Below are 22,290 nucleotides of genomic sequence, written 5' to 3' on the forward strand. Positions count from 1 at the left end.
ACAAACAAATGAACCGAAGTCGATTTTTTTGAAGTGAAACTTCTTTATCGGGGTTGGACAAAAATTTAGTGTAACATTTTTGCGTTACGCTGTAGGCGTGACATTTTTGCGTTACGCCGTAGCGTAGGCGTGACATTTTTGCGTTACGCCGTAGGCGTGACATATTTTCGTTACGCCGTAGGCGTGACATTTTTGCGTTACGCGCCAACTTTTTTTTATCCCTAAGTTTCACTTCTTACGTGTGTACTTTAGTACACGCACACATTTTTTTTTCGTTAATTTTAGTTCTAAACTTACTTAAAATAGAAATTGAATCGAGTTCGAATATAGCTCAGCCCTCTAAGCTCGTGTCAAGACAAAAAGCAAGTATACGTGCAATTTATATACGCCATTATGTTTCTGTACGTTTTGGCATCCTATCCTATAATCCAAATCCTAAAATCCTACTAATATTATTATAAAATATGCGAAAGTTTGTGAGGATGGATATATGTGTATTGTGTATGTGTATTGTGTATGTATGTATACAGTATGTTTGTTATTCTTTCACGCAAATACTACTGAACCGATTACAATGAAATTTAGGACTCATGTAGAGGGTAATTTGGATTAGGGAACTATGCACATTTTTCTAAGAAAAAGCGAGTGAACCCGCGGGCGGAAAGCTAGTAACCAAATATTGAGGACACTAAATTTTGCATAATCGTTTCAGTACCCAGCCTGTATGCTGGCCTAGTGTAATGTAAGTAACCAAATGTGCAAAAAAAAACTGTGCAATTTATATCTGGAATTTATTTATTTACTTTTTAATTAAATTGAATTTCTTTAAGAAACATAATATTATGGTTTGAAGTAAATATATTTATATTTTCATTTTATTTATCTAAAGGCTGTCTCTCTCTATTTATCTTTCACCTCTTTCTTACATTTAAAAGAATATTACAATGAAACAATAATAATGGTTCCATAATTTGATTCAGATTTTTTATAAAAAAAATCTGTAAATATGTAAATAGTAATATACTTATTACTAATTGAATTTTATCATGATCTATCAAACTTAACTATCAAACCAAGTTGGATAGCTATTGCATTGTTATAGTGGTTAAAATTGGATTTGTTTCTTTTAATAAGTATCAGTCGGCAGAAGAGCTGAGTTGCAAATTTATTTTTAATTGTGTTTTGCACAATTTTGTTAAATTTCGACAGGATGGGAATTTTTTTCGTGGTCGTAGTCGTCGTTTGTAGTGTCACCGCACCATTACCAAAATTTCTAGAGTTTATATTGTTAATAATAATTATATAGTGATAGCGGTTTCTGTTGATTAGCGTAATTCTATTCGTCCGCTATTTGTCTCGGCCTGCTGGTACCTTATTGTAAAGCATTATTGTAAAGAATTGCCGACTTTAGAACTCTTTTTTTAACATTAGGATATTAATAATAAAAAATAAGTGAAGGAATGCTAATACAATTTTGCTATAGTGCATAGCGCTCAGAGTGATTTTTCGTGACGCTCGCCTAGCCCCCTTTCCCTAATTGGAATCGGGAGTTGCCATAAGAAAAAGAAGAAAATACTTATTTTAAAAAATATCCATGCTTAGCTTCTTATGAACGTGTAATATTTATGACATTTTAAACATAGATATAATATAATAAAATTTACTTAATATTGGCAAATTTATCTGTTAGTCATATTATAATAATATTATATTGCCAAAACATAACGAACCAGGATATTGATTCACGTTCCATTGATAATGACAAACATAAAACTATACACGTAAATTCGTGAAAATGATAAAGTGAAACATAAAAGGTTTTGCGTATGTTCTTTATAACTAAATAACGTTTAGTTAAATAGTTGAACTGTAGGGTAAAATTACTGGCGAATTTTCTATGGTAATATGATTCACGATGCTACAAGAGTTAAATATAAACAATTTAATTTAAAACCAAAAAAGTATGTATTTATTGTCTGTAGTAAATGACAAAAATAATTAATGTTTATAAATGAAAATAAAGAACAGATGATTTTTTTCTTATATTTTATGGCGTTATGGCGGAATATTTTTATCTTTAGAGTTGTTTTGAAAAAGTGAAGAGCTATGTTTTTATTTTCAAGTAGGTACAGAGATTTTTTATTAACTAAAATTTTGAATTGAATTTACAATAATTCTGAAACATGCTTTTTTTCTAGGTTTACAACACATTTTTCTTCGTATATCGTCTTAAAAATAGCAGTAACACTTAAAAAATCTGAAGCATGAATTCTCATTAATTTTTTATGGTCATTTGCTCATATATAAATAGAGAAAGGGAGTTAATTTCATTATCATTATTGTAGTTTTTTTACTAGTATTAACTTTACACCACTTCAATATGTTCGACAAATTCCAAGCAAGGCTTTGCTTGCTCAATATTATAATTTTCTGCAGTTCAAGAATGGGTAATGTATCGATTAAATAATTAATTTAAGTTCGTAACAAACAACAAAATAAACTTATCTGTATATATATATGAATTGGCTTTTAGGCCTTTATCTTTCAGCTTTTAAACTACAATAATCTATACTACTAATTTGTATTGTATAATTATTAAAAAATTTGTTTTTTTGTAAAAATTTTATGCAAATGGAAGAAACTTGTTCCCACGACACAGGGAATCCTAGTGTGGGAACAAGGGTTCTTATATTGTATGTATCATATTATTTTGGATAATAAAATTATTGAATTATTATTATTATTATTGAATTACTTATATTAATATAAAGCTGAAGAGTTTGTTTGTTTGAATGCGCTTATCTCAAGAACTACTGGTCTGATTTGAAAAATTCTTTCGGTGATGGATAGCCCTTTTATCAAGGAAGGCTATAGGCTATATATTATCATCACGCTAAGACCAACGGTAGCGGAACCACGTGGGTGAAACCGCGGAGCGTAGCTAGTTTACAAATAAAAAAAAATTACTATTTATTATAGCTACTCCTCCGTCCCAGCATAAGCCGTTTCGACTCCCAGGGCTTTCTGAAATGTTTGAACAACATACTACAACTACGCCAGCGCCTACCCAGATAAGTTTGAAGGTCGATGTCCAGCCTAGTCAGCCAACTACGCCTGCTCCTCAAACCCATACATTTGTCGTAAACACCCCTGCAAAGCCTAAATCATAGTCATACACAATTTGTAGGTACTAATAAAAGGAAACTTTTTAACTAATAGAATGTTTTTTCAACGTTATGCTCTGAAATATAAAAGCAATGTGATTTCCTCCCTTTTTAATATTAATATTATTTTTATATCTGTGATTAAATGTTAGAATAAAAAAATATATTTTATTTGTAATGTTAACATTAAATTGTGATTATTACTTTTTACAATGTCATAGGTAAGGTAGGTATTTGAAACACGTATAGTGAAATAAATCACCTTTATCGCAGTTTGGTTTGTTTTATTTTTGTGTATCTCTTCTATTCTTTATATACATATAATCCTTCCTATCATAAATATATCTCAGATTATGTATATTTTATGTATAATGTATTTAAATTTCAAACAATATTACATAGAAATTGTATGGAAAGACACAGAAATATTTTAACTAAGTCTTATAAAACTACAATAAGTTTAGTACGAGTACCGTATATTAAATTTTTATATTATTGAAGAGGAAATATAGTAACTACTTACTGATTAAAATTATAATATATTCTAATATTTTTTTCATGTATTATTTCTACATTAAAATTGAAAATCATGTTTTTCATCAATAAAATCAATAGGATCATAAAAAAAACATCACGATTATTTCATATAACAACCATTTAATAATAACCTAATTAGCAATAATGTACAAATCTTTAGAAAAAAAAATTATAAAACATAGAATTTTTCATGAAAGTACCATTATTGAAACAACATGGCGAAAAGTTGCATGTTTCTTGTTGTTTTAATATCCGTATGTGTAATTGCTGTGAATTGTGGTAAGAACTTATTCTCTTTCTCTTTTGATTTTATCTGTTTTGATATAAATAGTGGAAATATATTCAATATTTAATCTTATGTATTTTACAGGCCAACCAGACAAAATGGTTATAAATGGTAATGTATGCCATTTTAGCGCAATTTTATTTTCCTCGGATAATTTTAGTTCATTTGTTCATGTTATTTAACGAGATTGTTTTGGGTGCTTTTTCGTATGGGAATATTGTGTAAAAATTACAAGGGCAAGTGGAAATTGTAAATATTAAATTATCCTTTATATGTAATTTATACAGAAAACAAGCTCAATTTCAGTTAACTTATATTCCTATTATAATTTTTAAGTGTCAATATTCAGAATTTTACGATCGATTCTTTTAAATAATGAGTTAAATTAATCATGTCATAATATTTTAGTTGAAAATAACAACAAACTTCAGAATACAGACCAACAAACTACAACTGTAGACCAAACAAGTGGATCATCGAAGGATTCAGGTCTTGTATCGCCGATGGCAAAAATGATGTTGGGTTCTGTAAGTAAACAGTACTTTTTAATTTCTTATAACGAATAAATAAATGAAAGTTCAAGTGTCAATACTTACTAAAAGTTCAGTTTATAAATTTTAGAAAAAATTACTAAACCCATTCTGGTATATAGATTTATTATTATTTACTTATTATCTTAATAGATAAGATTATTTTTTAAATATACATATCGCTTCTTTATATAATTTAATAATAAATAGCCTATTTTGTGAATATTTGATGATTTCCAATGATTGACTCGGACATTTACTGTGCTGAGGATATCTCGTACAGTAAAATATCTTGAATAGCACAATCCAATTTTCTTTTTAATTAAACAAACGTTCTTTTTTTACAGGTATCTAAATTGATATAACCTCCGGAATTTTGAAGAATAATAATAATAAAAAAAACAAATACTAATAATAAGCCCCTGATGATTTGCCTGCACAATCTGAGTAATAAATAATAATGCTTCAATATTTGTTTTATTTATATCTAACAACAAAATTAAGAAAAATATTATCATAATAAGTATTATATTTCGCTCCTATTTAATAAATAGATACTTATAAAATAAAACCACGGCATTGAAACGTTCTTAAAAAGAAAAGTATGTTGTATGTTGTAAAAAGTGTGTGTATGTTTGTCACTGAACTATTCCTAAACGTTAGGACCGATTTTTGATTTGTTTGATTATTAATTTGATTAAAGACATTAATTTTGCTGAGTCAGCTAGTAGTTGTAGATATTTTAAAGCTTAATTTACAAAACATGCCAAGACTGATAAAAAAATATTTTACTTAATCTACGTATCTAGAATGAAAAATATGCTAATTATTTTTTGTGCTCATTGAATCTTTTTCTTAACAAATTTACTTTGTTAGATGTGAAATATAAAATTTTATTACAAATTACGATTATCAATCAAAGTTTTCATGTACCACGACAACATATTTTACGATCGATTAATTATGAAATCGATGGTAATACACCAATAATATATATTTTTTAAATAAGAAATCTGTAATATAAAGAAAAAAACTGTGTTATTGGAAGTACTTAACAGTTGATGTTTGTATAAAATGGTTGGAAAAACTTTATTCGCATTTTTATTTATTTCATCTATAATGTTTGAAATTGGTAAGTGAATCTTTTTTATATGCAAAGTAAAACTTTTTCTAATTTTTTACCACAGAAAATTATAATAAAAATTTATTATTTTGCAGCTTTAGCAACGGAGACGGTTATCAATGGTATGACATTTTTTACGCAGTTATATTATATTAATGATTTATGAATGTTGCTCCTACGCTACAAAATCAAATGTAGCATCATCAAAATCAAATCAAATGGCAACCTTCTTGGCTTTTTGCAATGTTTGAACAAGTTCCGGTGACGTTATATAATTACAAACAGCTTATTAATATAATAAGGCTTTTTTTTCTTTTTTTAAGTGGGGAAATCTTGCATAGATATATGTCGGATTCCTACCGACCAAAACCCCCACTGTGTTCCGTCAAGCCGCATCAAGGACAGGGCCACGGGTATGGTAGAATTCATCTGTGACCAAGGATTTGATAGTCCAAAACAATATTAGCACAACACTTAGTTTCAACCAAAATTTGGTCGGTGGTCACCCGTGCATCGGATAACATATTTTTTATATTTATTATATATAGCTTTTGAACCTTCCTTTCTAGTTGAGTCTAGTCTAGCCGCAGTCTTGCGTTCCTTCGGACTATTTGATGGCATAATGCTTCACAATAAATACGTCTGCGTGAATACTTGTACTCTTCAGTTCAATTAGTAAAATATAATATCCTGCGCATATTTAATCTTAATCGAAATTATACCTACTCTAGGAACAATGAGGAGTTTTTTTGATAAGTAATGAGTTAAATTAATCATTTCATAATATTTTAGTTGAAACAGCCAACAAACTTGAGAATACGAACGCACAAAATACAAACGCAAACCAAAACAGTGCATCATCGAAGGATGCAGGTCTTGTAACACCAATGGCAAAAATGATGTTGGGTTCTGTAAGTAAATAATTTATTTCAAACTCAAACATCTACGAGAATTCAATTAGACTTCTTCTAGAAGCACTTTCGAGCATGCTTTTATGTAGTAAAGAAGTTAAAAACTTAACCAGTTCTGGTATATCGATCTATTATTATCTGTTAAGTATCTTATTAGAAGACAATTATTTTTATCCTTTTGAGTTTTTTTTTTTTTTATTATACAGGTCGCTTCTTTAAAGCATTTATATTAATAATTTATAGTTATTAAACTAAATAGCCTATTCCAATGATTAGCTGCTGAACTGAAGGGAGGGGGCACTGTGAGATTTTCTCGCCTGAAGAGAAATAGCATACCCGATCTTGCGATAAGATTCGCAGACAAATGATGAGCTTTGCGTCACTGGATGCAAATCTCAGTGTATAAACATATTTACAGATGAAAATCAGAAACCATATTAGATTATTGTTTATATAAACAGATGGCTAAGTTGCAGTATAGAAAAAAAAAAAAAAAAAAATTCCAATGATTGAATCCAGGACATGTTACAGTCTCTCACAGTGAAATATTTAAAATAGCACAGCCTAATTTTCTTTTAATTCAATAAACCATTCTTCTTATTGTTTACAGGTATCTAAATTGATATAACGTAGCCTTTCTGGAATTTTCAAGAATAATAATAAATAAAGAAATACTAATAATATGCCCTTGATGACTTGCCTGCACAACCTGAGTAGGTAATAAATAATAATGCTTCAAAATTTGTTTTATTTTAATCTAACAACAAAATTAATAAAAAAATTATACTACTAATATTATAAATGCGAAAGTAACTCAGTCAGTCTGTATGTCTGTCTGTCTGTTACGATTTCGCGCCTAAACCACTGAACCGATTTTGATGAAATTTGGTTCGTTCCTTTTTGACATTCGTGTAAAAAAATTTATAAATAAAGATAGAGTTTCGAGTGGTTTGATAATTCAATCACCAATCCTTAGTGGTAACTGGTAACTCGCCATAGAGATTAGCCTACAGTGTGTCCTATACTAATGCTAAAAATAAGATAGTTTTAATTGGAAATTATATTTCTACGATATCCACCAGGTTGTAAATATTATATCCACCATGTTTGGGTTACCAAACGGATTTGGATATTATATCCACCATGTTTTAACAAACATGGTGGATATAATATCCAAATCCGTCCAGCAATTTTTTTGTTGTAAAAGAGTAATCTTTTACAGCAATTTTTTTGTTGTAAAAGAGTAATCTTTTACAACAAAAAAATTGCTGTTCGGATTTGGATTAAACTTTATTTATATTGTTATTTTAGTAATATTGGTTATACATTAGAATAACACATGAGATATATAAATACAAGATTTTTAAAGGCACAGCTAATAGTAGTAAAAGCGAAAAATTATATGAATATATGTTTGTGCTGAGGGTCCAAAGTGAAACTTTTTTAGCATGATTCAAAGATACTAAAATCGTTGCGCGACCGCGACCTTGAAATTTCCTTTCTCAACCCGCCTAAAGAAGTTTCACTTAAAGAATCTGATCGTGTATGTAGAATAATAATTGTTCAGGGATGAAATACAGTCTGGATAAGCATTATATCATATCAGGATACCACGCCGCAGGAGCAAGCTAGTTTGCTCGAAATTTTTTTTTTTATCATTCTCTGATTGCTACGGGACATGGGAAAATGGGATCGGCCCTATTTGTAAAATTGCACACTATAAGCACAGTAAGTATTACAATAGTAACCTAAAGCTTCTATCGGCAGCGGAACTTACAAGCAATTTGGACCATTTTTGAGTAATTTTGCTGATTTTTTTTCTCAAACTAATAATTTGAATCTTCTCCAATGTGAAATAAGAATAATTTTTGTTAATGTCTTTTTATTCGAACATATGATTAAAACAAACTATGTATTAAATGTCTAATAAATTATTTTTATTAAGTAATATCAGTTATCTAGTGGCAATTTACTCCATATATTCACCGATTCTGAAAGGAAACGTATTTTTCTGTGTCAAATGTACCTATGCAAATAATATAGTCTATAGATATGATAAAATAATAATTGGATTACACATCCGAATGTTACATGACTCTATCTATTGTACACTATGTTATACTGCTTTATTTAAAAATGTGAATGATTTTTTTTCTTGGTCCCAACTCCTTGGTCCTGCCCTCACGCGTGAACGATTGGACCGATTTCAAAAAATATATTATTTATTTATTCATTATTGTAAGGAGAACGATATAATGAAAGAAAAACCTCTATTTTCTGAATTTTTTAAATTCAGAAAACTAAACATTAGACTTTAGTTCGATAATTCACGCGAAGACATGACAGCATATGTCGGGTATACTTGGGTATACTAGCTGATCTATAAACTCATCTAATTGTCAAGTTAAACATTGTAAATTCTACACAAAACATTTACACATAGACCATAGTACAATAATCAAAAAGTAAATTTTAATTTAAAAATATTTATTTATTTATATCACTTTTGATAAAAGTACAGCAAGCACCTTGAATTGAAGTAAGTATAATATCTTGGTACTTGTTAAACTAGATTATGAAAGGGGACAGGGAATAAAAGATCATATTATTATTTAAATAGTTTTATTGCATAACTTAAAAATCTCTCCAGCCCTCCGTTGGCATAGATGTGGAAAGCTGTAACAAAATTTTCAATGAATACATGAGCCTCATTTTGTAATATCTGATTATTAATATGAAGCAAGAACAGGGATTTTGGCACGCAACTGTATGAATATTTTGTCACGATTTTACTCATGGCCATTGGCTTATACCGCCTGTTTCATCGTACTTTATAGCCCACTTCATTGATCTCATAATCTCTATCATTCATCATAGTCAATGAATGCCTTAAAAACTATGTTTCTATTAAATTGTTTTTAAACCGCAACTTTGTTAAAACTCTTACCAAAAGTCTAGCTTTGTCTAGCTAAACATGTTCCCCACTTTTTTCATTTGTTCACCAACCGTAGATTGTTTATTATCATTCGATCCTGTCACCGCAGGCATAACTGAAAAAATGTTAAAATTTAATAATATAACTGGCTGTATAGAAAGAAGTATTTTAAGGAAATTAGTAAAATACTCACTTTTCATCATGGCTCCTAAGCCACCTAAACCTAAAATAAAATAAAAGAACAATCAAGAGATTTAAAATTATATTTTTTTTTTACATTCGAACGCAATTAGGATTCTAAATAATGAAATTAAGAGGGAGGCATATATATTATAAAGCATATTTCGAAAATAAATAATTATCATTAACTAAATAACTTCAATTTTAAAGTAAATTCCATTTTAAAGTAAAGCTTTCAAAAATGTTCCTTACCACTGCAATGCGCAAAAGCAAATAATGTAGAGATAATGAAAGCAATAAACAAGAAAGATTTGGTATTCATTTTGGTGGGCGTACTTTTGCGACTCAATTAAATTCAAATTTGCTTTTATTTATATATAGCAGAAGCAGATAAACGTGTTTCTTCATAAAAACCTTATCAATATCACGAAGCTAATAATATATACTATCATTATGCATTATACCATCGTAATATTATGTTTTAATTAACTTTATGACAGTAATAATAATTTTGTATATGAATAGTTTTTTTTTATATCTCTCTCTTGTCGGTCCCTCATGTCTGAGGATCGTGGTCAGCATTAGGGTTGCATCTGGAGCGGATGATTTGCCTCCACCGGTCTCTGTCCATGGCGTCTCTTACGACCGTGTAAAAAGTAGTGGCAGATGAGTTCTTGACTTGGTCTGTCCATCGTGTTGGTGAACGACCACGCGATCTTTTTCCCTCCGTGTTCCCAACCACTATCAATCTCTCTAGATTTTCATCGCCTCTGCGTATCGTGTGGCCGAAGTATGACAAGATGCGTTGTTGGCATATAGTGGATAACCTGGTTTTTATATGGAGCTGGGTCAGGATTGATGCATTTGTGCGTCTCGCAGTCCAAGGTATTCTCAGCATTCGCCTCCAGCACCACATTTCGAATGCATCAATCCTTTGTCTTTCTCGGGCCAGAATTGTCCATGTCTCAACTCCATATAGGAAGATAGGGAAAACTAGGGCTCGTACCAGTCTTATCTTGGTTCTGATACCAATTTCTCTTTTCTTCCAAATGTTGTTCAGACGTGTCATAGCATCTTTTGCCATCCCAATACGCCTTTTTATTTCGGGGACACAGCTGCCGTCATTGTAAATTTGGGCTCCCAGGTAAATGTAGCGATCGACGGTGTCAACGCCAGGAATGTTGAGAGTAACATTTGATAGCTTTCCGGCTCGATCGACTATCATCACCTTTTTTTTATATAGTCAAACTGTTATTAACAACGTCCATTTCAAAGCCGCAATAGCCAAATTTTATAATAATAGCCGGCAATTGAGTTTAGTTTAGTTGCTTTTTTAATGATTACCCGCAAGAATCATATCGTATACCTACATTTAGAAAAAATACTGAAATGAGGCAAAGAAGCAGTTTTAAGCATGACTACACCGTGCCGGGAACGAGTCGTGCCGGAGCCGGGAAACAAATGAAAAAATATCCACACATATGGCTAGACCCTGTCCGAGCCACGTTCAGGTGCCTCTTCACGTACCTCTTCCCATTTCTATGAATCAATTCATAGAAATGGGAAGAGGCACGGACGGGGCACGACTCGATCGTGACACAGTGCAGCGTAAGCTTCAGTGATCATTCATTCAGAGGTGGAATAGTTTTAGAGCCGGTGGAAAATTTAAACACTCTTTGTTAATGTAATTCGATATTATGAAATGATTTTTTTCTCTTCTCACAGTTAGCAATATTTCAGAGTTAATTTCAAGTAATGAAATACGTTTGAATGTTTTTTGCTATTAAGCATAACACTCATTATATATACATTACATATACCTTAGCACTTTCTGAAAAAATAAGTAAGACTAAGAGTTAAATCTGTCATGGTTAAGAGTTACATCACATACAGAGTTACATCTGTCTTAAAATCATGGTATCCAGGGATACTATGCCACAATAAAAACAAACAGATTAAAAAAAATCCTTCATTTGTAGTCTTACCATAAGAAAGGTTGGGAAAGGGTGGCAATATCGATTATCTTGGAAACCAAGGGTCTTTTACAAAACATGAAATATACTTTTTTTAACTGCCAAACCGTTCTCTGACACACACCAGCCTTGCAAAAAATATTTTTCAAAGTTATTTCTTTACAATGTTTTTCGTCACTATTTAGATAGCAGGTTTAAAAACATTCATGGTATACCTACATAGTATAAATACACAGTATAAAACAAAGTCACTTCCCACTGTTTATCCCTATGCGTGCTCAGTTCTTAAAACTATTCTTATACTAATAACTTAATAAGTTCAGTTTTTGTATACATCGGTTCAAATATGTTGGAGGCTTAGATCAAAGGTTGGAGGTGTCGGAAAAAATAAACCATCTGTGGACGTTCAACGAAGCCCCTTTCAGATAATAACCAAATTTTAAAATATCTACTATGTGTGGTGATTTAAATAGAGGTCTTCGATTTTTTTTTGTTGTGTTTAATTTTTCCTGTATCTTTGTAATTATGAGACATTGCTTTTTAACAAATTTCGAAAACTTGCAGAATAAACGATTGTGTCACTTGATTGTGCTAAGAGAATTGATTTTTTTAATAACTTCAAGAGACAGTAGACCTGAGTATTCGATATGAATTTCAGCTTGCTACCTGAGAAAAAGGGTCTCGACAGACGGACAGACAACTAAGGGTTTTGTTTTTTTCCTTTTCAGGCTTGGAACCCTAAAAATAAGAAATTTGTTGGGCTTTTTTAATATGGAGTCAAAATACGGGGAATTATTTTCAAATAAATTTTCAGTTAATATGAAAGAAGTTTAGAAAAAAAACTTACAGGTATATTTATTTAATGCAACTTTGCCATTGACCTTTTCTATTTGTATTTACGCTGCATTTTATAGGTTACTAGCTTACTGCCCGCAGCTTCGCCCGTTTTGTCTAAAACCTAATAAATTATAGTAGTAACCTTCCTCTTGAATCTATTTAAAAAAATCGCATTAAAATCCGTTGCGTAGTTTTAAAGATTTAAGCATACAAAGGGACATGGGACAGAAAAAGCGAATTTGTTTTATATTATGTAGTGATTAATTATAATATAGTGTTAATTTTTTTTAAGTGTTGATGGTTTGTATTGTAAAAAAATGCAGTTAAAATTTTATACGAGGACAAAATATCAGACACATACAGAAATACAGATAAAATGTGATGAAAATTTTAAAAATTATACTATTTTTTGCATGAGTTTCAAAGTGCGTATCATCTTCGTTATCTTTATTATCAACATCGATAAAGGCTTCATCAGTAAAACTAAACAAATTATTTTTTCAGAAATATGATTTTAAATGTCTTTTATCACCTTTGCTTTATTTCTTATTTACAACATTGTATAGAAAATAAGTAGAAAAAAGGGCTGTAGATGATAACGCAGAGTTCATAATGAGAACTGTGTAGGAAAAACTACCAATGTCGAGGTTGTAGATATATCAAGTACCTAAAGCTGTTAAAGCACTATATTAATTGGTATCTACACAGATAACAATTACAGCTAGCGCGCAAGAGCAACTTTTGTCTCCGCAACTATTTGTCTCTCCCATCAAATCTATAGGAAGTTGCGTCGCTACGTGCGTGCACTTTCTTACTAGCCCATGGAGTTGATGGAATAGACAAAATAGTTGCGGAGACAAAAGTTGCTCTTGCGCGCTAGCTCTTAATATATTATGTAAAATAAAAAAACACTACTACTTATGTATACGATTAGATGTCAGAATTATAAGAAAGTCAAATTATTATATACAGGGTGTAATCGTTAAGTGTGCACAGGCGATTATTCCGTAACTATTACAGATATCAAAAAACTTTAAACTGATATAGAAAGTACTTAACCTAATGAGTAAAATGGCCATAATATTTTTTTAAAATAAAACGTGAATCTCTAATAATAAAATGTATAATACTCGCGTAGAATCAAACACAAGAAAAAATTCTATTATATTTATTATATTAAAAAATTACATATTATGTCTTCCTAGGAATCCTCTAATTCCTTTACTTTGCTTCTGAGATACTCCCGTAGATTGTGGATTTTGGTCGTCCGCCTCGTTTTTATCTTTCACTGTAAATATTTTTATAATTTTTATATTCAGGATAAAAACGTTAATCAATTATCAAGGATTAGAATAAAAACAAATTATTTTGATACTAAATAGTATATAGATAGATTATAGATTTGTAATTAATAATTTACATATTCTTACCTGTAACGATGTTACCGCCTGGATTAGCTGAAACAAATACAACACGCATAAATAAAGATAATAGTCATTCTGTATATTTCGTCACTTATAATCTACCATCTAAAAATAAAATATTAACAAAAATCATTATGTTCATTCGTATGTACCATCATTAAATACTGTATCGAAGCATAATTAACAGTTTTATTATTTATTTATTTTTATTATTTTTACTCTCTTACCTGTTGCATACGCCATTGCAATTACACAAGAAATTATGAGGAAAGACAAAAATAATGTTTTTGCATTCATTTTGAAAAATTAAAGTGTAAATGAAATGAACCTGCGTTATTCTCTTTATATATTTACATATATCTATTGGACAATTATTTAATTTAATTAGGTTATAAATAAAGTCACGACTTAGTCATATAAAGATAAATGTTATATTTTATCGTGAATGTTTTTGATAATAACTACTTATGTTTTAATGAATTCTTGAACTTGATCTACATAACAAAATCGTAGGTAAGAAATTGATATTTTTTTAAATACTTGGGGTGTGATCTATAATTAATTGATATCGAAGTCAAAAATAAAGTTTTTATATTATTGTCTGTTTGTCTGTACTCTGTATGTATGTCCAAGTTGAACTCAGAAATAACTAGACGAATTTACTTTAAATTTTGGATGAATATTATATTAATAACAGGTCGGGTCAACATATAGGCTATATATTATTATCATCACGTTAAGACCAATAGTAGCGAAACAATGCCGGTAAACAGTTGCCGTTGAAACCGCGTGACACAGCTAGTTAAAAATGATATCTTAAAAGTCTAATGTTGCCTTCAGGTTCTTTGACTCTAAAAATTACGTGAAAAGGAAGCGATGAATTTAATCCAAAATTTCCAAAATAAAAATGTTTTTTTTTTAAGAAATTGACATAATTAATCGTCGTTAGGTACTTTGAAATCTGACATGAAAGGAAAGCATTTTTTTTATTTTTTTTTAAACTGGCCATAAAAAGACCCACAAGTCATTTTTATTAATTTAGATAAACTTTTGATAATCATACTTTTTTAAAGTGTTCAATTTAGTTACGCAAACAAAGTCATCACTGCTTCGAACCACATTTTAATTAGGTAAGCAATATATATATTATTACTAGCTGTTCCTTGTGCTACGCTCCTGTCCTTAGCGTGATGATATATCGCTGAAATGGGCTATATATATATATAGATTCGTCTATTTGTTGACTTGGTGACCTGTGTGGTCTGATAATCCATGATGTGATTATTCTATAACGTTCTAGGTTAGTGTAGTTGAGAAAGTAGAGGCTAAAATTATTTCAGTGGAAGGCATAGATGTTTAAAATATTATACTAGATCCATTAGAACTCCTATTACGGCATGAAAAAGATTTATTTCTAAATGATGTTTCACAATTCTTCTCATTATCAATTCGGCCGGTATTTTTTTATGTATGTACAACGATTGCTCCAGGGTTTCTGAACCGATATACGTTTGTTTGGTGCGGGATGGTGTCGAATTGGTCCCATCAAAATTTCATTCGGATAGGCCTAGTAGTTTTTATTTTATGAGCATTTTTGCCTGATCTCGATGACTTGTTGAAACGTAGGAAGTAACTTTGATTCACTTCCCGGTAACCGATTGAGCTGAAATTTTGTGTATTGCTTGCAAATTGGATAGCTATGAAACATTATCATGACATGGAGCTGATTTGATGGTGGAAACAGAAGGTGGCCATAGGAACTCAGTAATATATTGACTCAACTTTATCGAGTTTGGGCTCGTTTCATTCGTGTTGAAAAATACACTAAATAGTATTAAATAATAAAAATAACTAAGTTAAACGTAGTTATTTTTATTTTTATGATGTAACTGACTTTATTTTGCCTTGTGAGATTCGTCGTCGAATAATTTTACAATTATTATTAACTAGTGGTCCGCCCCGGCTTCGCCACGCCTTTGTACCACGGTACATATTTCGCAATAAAAGGTAGCCTATGTCCTTTCTCGGGTATCAAAATATCTCCATACCAAATTTCATGCAAATTGGTTCAGTAGTTTAGGCGTGATTGAGTAACAGACAGACAGACAGAGTTACTTTCGCATTTATAATATTAGTAAGGATTAGTATTTATGCTAATATACAGAAGGAACGAAACAGTTTATCATGGCTAGTTTTGCTAGATGTGAAGACCTAACTAATGGACAGAATAAATTAAGTTCAAAGTATCTTAAATATTTTCCCATGTATGTGTAAAAAAAATAGAAAATAACTAATTTAATTTTTTATTTGAAAAATAATAATTTGAAATATTTATTACACTGCCTCTGTCCTCTTATAAAATTAATATGGAAACGATTGTATTTCATTTTTTTCTTACATTTCTTATCCTAAACCGAACACTTTAGTGTGTATGGCCTTCATTAAAGGTAAGGTTGGGCAATAAAAGTGTTTCGTTAAAATTATTATATAATTTAAGTATTATGAATTTGCTTTGAACGTTCACATAAAGTCACAATATAACAAAATACTACCAAATCACATAAATGTACATGTTGCAATATGGTTCTTTATTTTTGACTCATATTTCCTTTTATATACGAAAAATTTATAATGTAATATGAATATTAAAACACTGAAAATTAAGAAATATTATGTTATTGTATTGTTTTTAACTCATAAATGCAAAATATATAAAATACAATCATAATTTAAACAATTTTTTTTTTAGAACAATGAGTGCTGGTGACTTTGTCCCTGGCTTACGCCAGTCTTTTGAGGATTATAGTCCTGTGCTTTGTTGCTGTTACTTTCTGCAAAAAAGATATATTCATTTTAATTTGATATTTTTTTGTTTTATTCAAATGCTTTATAAATATAAATTTATAAAGAATAGAATATGAAAGGATGCGGGTTCGAGTTCGTGATCGATTTTTTTTTATTCTTTATAAATTTATATATAAATATATATTCATTTTACAATTACCTCTGTATTATATCATAGAAATGAACAATAAATCAACAAAAATTTCTGATAAAAAGACAAAAAATGTTCATATTAAATTATCTCGAATATGTTAAATGTTCATATTAATAAACTTACCGGTAACAATGTTACCTCCCGGATTAGCTGCAATAAAAAGTAAAAGATAAATTATTTGTCTATATCGTTACAATTTATTACTTTGATATTAGGTATTAGATATCATATAAACTTGAACTGAAAATAAACTAAGAAGCAAATAATATTTAAAACAAACCTGATGAATATGCTAGTGCAATGAGGCATGACAAAATAAGGCAAGTTAGAAATATGCTTTTGGCATTCATGTTGTATAATGTAAATTATTATAAAATAAATAAAATTTCCATTTATATACTGTTTCTTAATGGGCAATAAAACCTAAAATAAAAACAAGGAATATAATGATTTTAACATCACGAATACCCATTACAGAATTTATTAGCTGTGCTCCGCGGTTTCACCCGCATTGCTCCGCTTCTGTTGGTCTTAGCGTGATAATATATAGCCTATAGCCTTCCTCGATAAATGGGCTATCTAACACCGAAATAATTTTATAAATCAGACCAGTAGTTCCTGAGATTAGCGTGTTCAAACAAAGAAATAAACTCTTCAATATTTTTTACCAACCGCTATTATTGTAGTATATAGTGTTCAAGTGCATTTGTAAAACTTAATAAAGTTTCTTATATGTTTGACAATTAGACTTTTTTGATTAAGTTAGTTTTTATAAACCTCTACGTAAGTACTTAAGTGTGAATTAAATTGAATCGACCCCGGTTCAATTTAATTCACACATTCACTCTCTTGTGGAACAACTTACCACGTTCCGTGTTCCCCAACCAGTACGACATGGGAACCCTAGCAAAGAGGAAGGAACCTTACCTTCCTGAAAAACCAACTTGCAATAATCGTATTATATATATCGCAGTGTTCCCAACGCTGTGATCGTGGTGATCATGGGCGGCGTCTATCACCTACCACCAAGTGAGTCGCCTGCCCTACAGCTGCTAGCAGTATAAAAATAAACGGCTATAAAAAAATCGGATAGTTGGTTTTCTACTGTCATTCATGTTTATTACACATGTCTCATATAACTTTAAGAAAAACTTCACTACTTTGTATAAAACAAAGTCGTTTTATCTGCCCCTATGTCCCAGTGTATGCTTAAACCTTAAAAACTAAGCAACGGATTTTGATGCGGTTTTTTTTAATAGAAAGAGTGATTCTCGGGAAAGGTTTTAGTGTATATTAAAAATAAAAATAGACAAAGTCGGCGAAGCCGAGAGCAGAAAGCTAGTTATATGAATAAAGCTCAAACTTCTTCAAACGATCGTTATATTTTTTTCCGTACCGTTTAATCGCTTTTTTATCTGAAGTAGGAAGTCCACTTACATTAAAATGATTGATAAAAAATTAAAATGTGTTGGTAAGATTTGTTTATTCTCAACTAGAAACAAAATATATTTTAACAGTACGTATAATGTTGCATTTAAATCATACAATGTACCTACATGATAGATCTCTACAATTATAGAATACTAGATTTCCGTCCGCGGCGTCGCCTGAGTTTTTAAAGTAAAAGCCGCATTCAGTTTTTCAGGAAGGTGTAGGCTTTTTGCTTGAAGGTTCCCCTGTCGTACTGGTTGGGGAAATCGCAAGGAACGGAACCCGAGGTGGGTCGATTCGGACGTAGAGGTTTATAAAAACGAAACATACACTATGAACACTCGCGAGGCAGTAGCAGTCTCCCACGCACGTAGAAAATATTTTTTTTTTCAGTCGTTCCTCTTTTGAAAAATGTTCATATTATATTTTATGTAGTATCTTGTATATTTTTATGTAGTATCTTGAAAGAAAAACAAAGTCAGCTGACCTTTTTTTTTGTGTGGGGTTTCTCAATGTTAGCCAGATGGGCTTCTACATTTTAAACGCGGACGCGTAGTCAGCTGACCGTAACATGGTGTATTGTATGTGACCCGGCTGCTTGAACATGAAAAAAATATATATTTTCAGTGATTTCCTCTCAACTGAAAATTTACCCTAGTGATCGTTTATATGCTAGCTTTCCACCCGCGGCTACGCCCGCGTTTTTTAAGAAAATTCCCCATAGTTCCCGTTCCCGTGGGATTTGCGGGATGAAACCTATCCTATGTGTTAATCCAAGTTACATTCTATATGTGTACTAGATTTAATTGTAATCGATTGAGAGTAATAAACATACACACATACACATACATCGGGTCTTCACAAACTTTCTCATTTTTAATATTATTATTTTTTATATAAAGTAGGAAGGATAGGATTATAAATGAAAATTAATGTCAGCTGGCTGTATCTCATTGGAAAGTTCGTCGCATCTGTATCTCATTGGAAAGATAGATGCTGTTGTGTTACACCAACACCATCTATCACCGAATCTTATCAGGTAACGTCTTTTGAAAATGAAATGCAGGTTTCTAAATAAGTTTTTGCTAAAAATAAATGACGAAACATTTTGTACTCAACGTAAGCGAAGTCGCATCCAATGTTAGTTATAATTATAGTGCTTAAGACTTAAAGAGTGTACACACACGTTCTTTTTTTTATATGCTGCGATAGGGGAGCGCTTGGCCACGATCTCGCCTGATGGTAAGCTGAGATGTGGCCTAAGATGGAGCGTGCTTCCCTAGAATGTACCTGTTCTACGATAAAGTATTATGTTTTTTTTTTACTATTTATAGAAAAAAGTCTACACCCGAATATTGTTATTTGAACAATAAGTTTCTTTCAAATTTTATTATCATCTTATACTTACTTATAGGATATAACGAATTCAATTTATATTGGCCCAACTCTCAAGAATAAAAAATAGGTGAAACCACGGATCTGCTGAATAATCTTAATTATATCAAAGGTTAGACAACTCTATTACAATACAATAACAAGACAATTTATCATAGGCATCTTTGTTCATCTATACTAATATTATAAAGCTGAAGAGTTTGTTTGTTTGTTTGAATGCGCTAATCTCGGGAACTACTGGTCCGCTTTGAAAAATTATTTCGGTGTTAGATAGCACATTTATAGAGGAAGGCTATATGCTATATACCAACAGGAGCGGAGCAATGCGGGTGAAACCGCGGGGAACAGCTAGTAAATTATATTAGATAAAAATAGGTCTCAATTGGTTATCAGATGGGTGAAGGTTGATCCTAATTCGGATCTTAGACTTACTTTTGGATCTAACTTGCACATTTACAATATTAATTTGTACATTCGAAAAATTTGATAGTAAAGTTAAACAATTTTAACACAACTTAATTATATAAAGGTGATATAAAAAGAGGTAAACACGCTTACAATAAACACAAAAAATATTAATTAATTGTTCAATAATTTATTCAATATATAAATAACAAATTTTATCGTAAATAATCGAATAATATTAAAACAATTTTGACATTATTTTATTATTAATAGTAACCGTATATGTATAAATTTATCAATTCATTTATTTATAATTTTACTGCTGCTGACCAAGCGAGCTCTTCTGAGGATTTAAGTCCGTAACCATGTTTTTCACTTTCACTGAAAAAAAAACTTATTTTTTATATAGAACACATAATATGAAATCATTTTAAGAACATTTTCTTAATGCTTTTCTTGCTTCATAATGATTAAAATAATTAATAAAAATTAACTTACAGAACGATTGAGCGAGCCCCATAGAAGCTGAAAAAAGCAAATACACATGATTAACTATATACCTATTTATTGGTATGAATAATCTAAAAAAATCCCATTTTTCAATCAGTCATTTTTATGTTTGAAGACGAGAAACATATCGGACAAAACGCATTAAAATTGACTTCGCTATTAAAAAATAATTTGAATTTTGAACACAATACTTTTTTTTAGTTTACTTCGATCATTATTAATATTTTATTTTACAATAAGAATTTTAAGTTGTTATCTTTAAAAAACTGTTTCTGTTAATCTTACCTTCAGCATGCGCCATTGCAATTAAGCAAGCCATAATGAGAAAAGTTAAAAATACTACTTTTGTGTTCATTTTGAAAGTAGACCAGGACAATAAGAAGTGAATCTCAACATTTCTTTATATACTATTTGAATATACATAAAAATGTATCAAACTATAAAATAATATTTATTGGTCACGAAAGTGACATTTATCATATTTTTATATCTTTATAACGTTTTCTTTTTTATTTAAGTACGCAAAATAAATAAAATATTGATTAGTTAAAAAATTAAGTATAACAACGTGTTCAGGTATCCTATATTTAGAACTGCAGAGCAAATAAAATCTTAAAGTTTACACTACTCTTATATTTTATCCATTCTGTACTCGTATCTGTCCAATATTTTAATTTGCAATCATTTTTTCGGGATTGAGAGAGTTAGTTACCCGTGACGTTGGCTGTATAGTGTATACCTATCACTAGTCGTGGTAATCATTCCCGCACGCAATTGTATCATATTTAATCAATTTCGAAGCTTTGCTTTCGGAAAAAGTGACGTAATAGTAGTGAGGTAGAGTTAACATTTTCCTTATTCCTGCACTCGCTTGATGAATGCACCGTGCAACAAGCGAGTGCACGAATGTGCATTCAAACCCCATTATGTCAAATTATTTTAGTGTAAACAGGCGCAGAGCATTCTTTCCATGTTATTCGTGCGTTTGAAAATATTCTATGCAATATTCTAATACTGAACAATACTGAATACGAGTTTTCGTTTACACTAAAAAATCTCGAAAGAATGCTCTTGCTCCAGCTCTAGCTCTATGTTCATCTACGTGGTCTTAATGCACCGTCAGAGATTATACTCTATTAATAACTTAGTTACTGGTTTTAAATTTAGTAGTTCTGGGTACATAATGTACTGATAATATATGCTCAATTACTCAAACAATTCTTTTCACGTTATAGCGTAGGAAACTGTGATACGCAGACAAAATTGTTATTTATATCTATATATTATTGTTTTTGGTTAAAAAGATAATTAAATAAAAAATTGGTAGATTTGGGCTCAGACAGTTTATTTTGGCGGCGCGGATTTGGATTGATTTTATATAATACTAGCTTTCCGCCCGCGGCTTCGCCCGCGCAGTCAAAGAAAAACCCGCATAGTTCCCGTTCCCGTAGGATTTCGGGGATAAAACCGGGACATACCCGGGGTAAAAAGTAGCCTATGTCCTTTCTCGGCTACCAAAATATCTCTAAAGCAAATTTCATGCAAATTGGTTCAGTAGTTAAGGCGTGTTTGAGTAACAGACAGACAGACAGAGTTACTTTCGCATTTATAATATTAGTATGCATTATGTTTGAATGTTTTCTAAGCTTCT

At 30.6% G+C, this 22,290-nt stretch overlaps 4 long non-coding RNA genes across 4 annotated transcripts; all 4 read right to left on the reverse strand.

Annotated features, from left to right (window-relative positions):
* Window positions 1-9,156: 9,156 nt before the first annotated feature.
* On the reverse strand, window positions 9,157-10,026 carry LOC123693939. Its single transcript, XR_006751736.1, has 4 exons — window positions 9,919-10,026; window positions 9,680-9,709; window positions 9,499-9,601; window positions 9,157-9,227 (listed from the first exon to the last, which is right to left on the reverse strand). It is a non-coding gene; the product is annotated as an uncharacterized LOC123693939 (long non-coding RNA).
* A 3,603-nt stretch (window positions 10,027-13,629) lies between these two features.
* Window positions 13,630-14,218, reverse strand: LOC123693981. The gene is made up of 3 exons (XR_006751746.1): window positions 14,128-14,218; window positions 13,907-13,933; window positions 13,630-13,764 (listed from the first exon to the last, which is right to left on the reverse strand). It is a non-coding gene; the product is annotated as an uncharacterized LOC123693981 (long non-coding RNA).
* Window positions 14,219-16,598: 2,380 nt separating this feature from the next.
* Window positions 16,599-17,263, reverse strand: LOC123693944. Its single transcript, XR_006751739.1, has 3 exons — window positions 17,179-17,263; window positions 17,022-17,048; window positions 16,599-16,731 (listed from the first exon to the last, which is right to left on the reverse strand). It is a non-coding gene; the product is annotated as an uncharacterized LOC123693944 (long non-coding RNA).
* A 3,152-nt stretch (window positions 17,264-20,415) lies between these two features.
* Window positions 20,416-21,013, reverse strand: LOC123694031. Its single transcript, XR_006751760.1, has 3 exons — window positions 20,925-21,013; window positions 20,628-20,654; window positions 20,416-20,510 (listed from the first exon to the last, which is right to left on the reverse strand). It is a non-coding gene; the product is annotated as an uncharacterized LOC123694031 (long non-coding RNA).
* Between the last annotated feature and the right edge of the window lie 1,277 nt (window positions 21,014-22,290).

This window comes from Colias croceus, chromosome 8 (assembly GCF_905220415.1).
Source record: "Colias croceus chromosome 8, ilColCroc2.1".
NCBI lineage: Eukaryota > Metazoa > Arthropoda > Insecta > Lepidoptera > Pieridae > Colias > Colias croceus.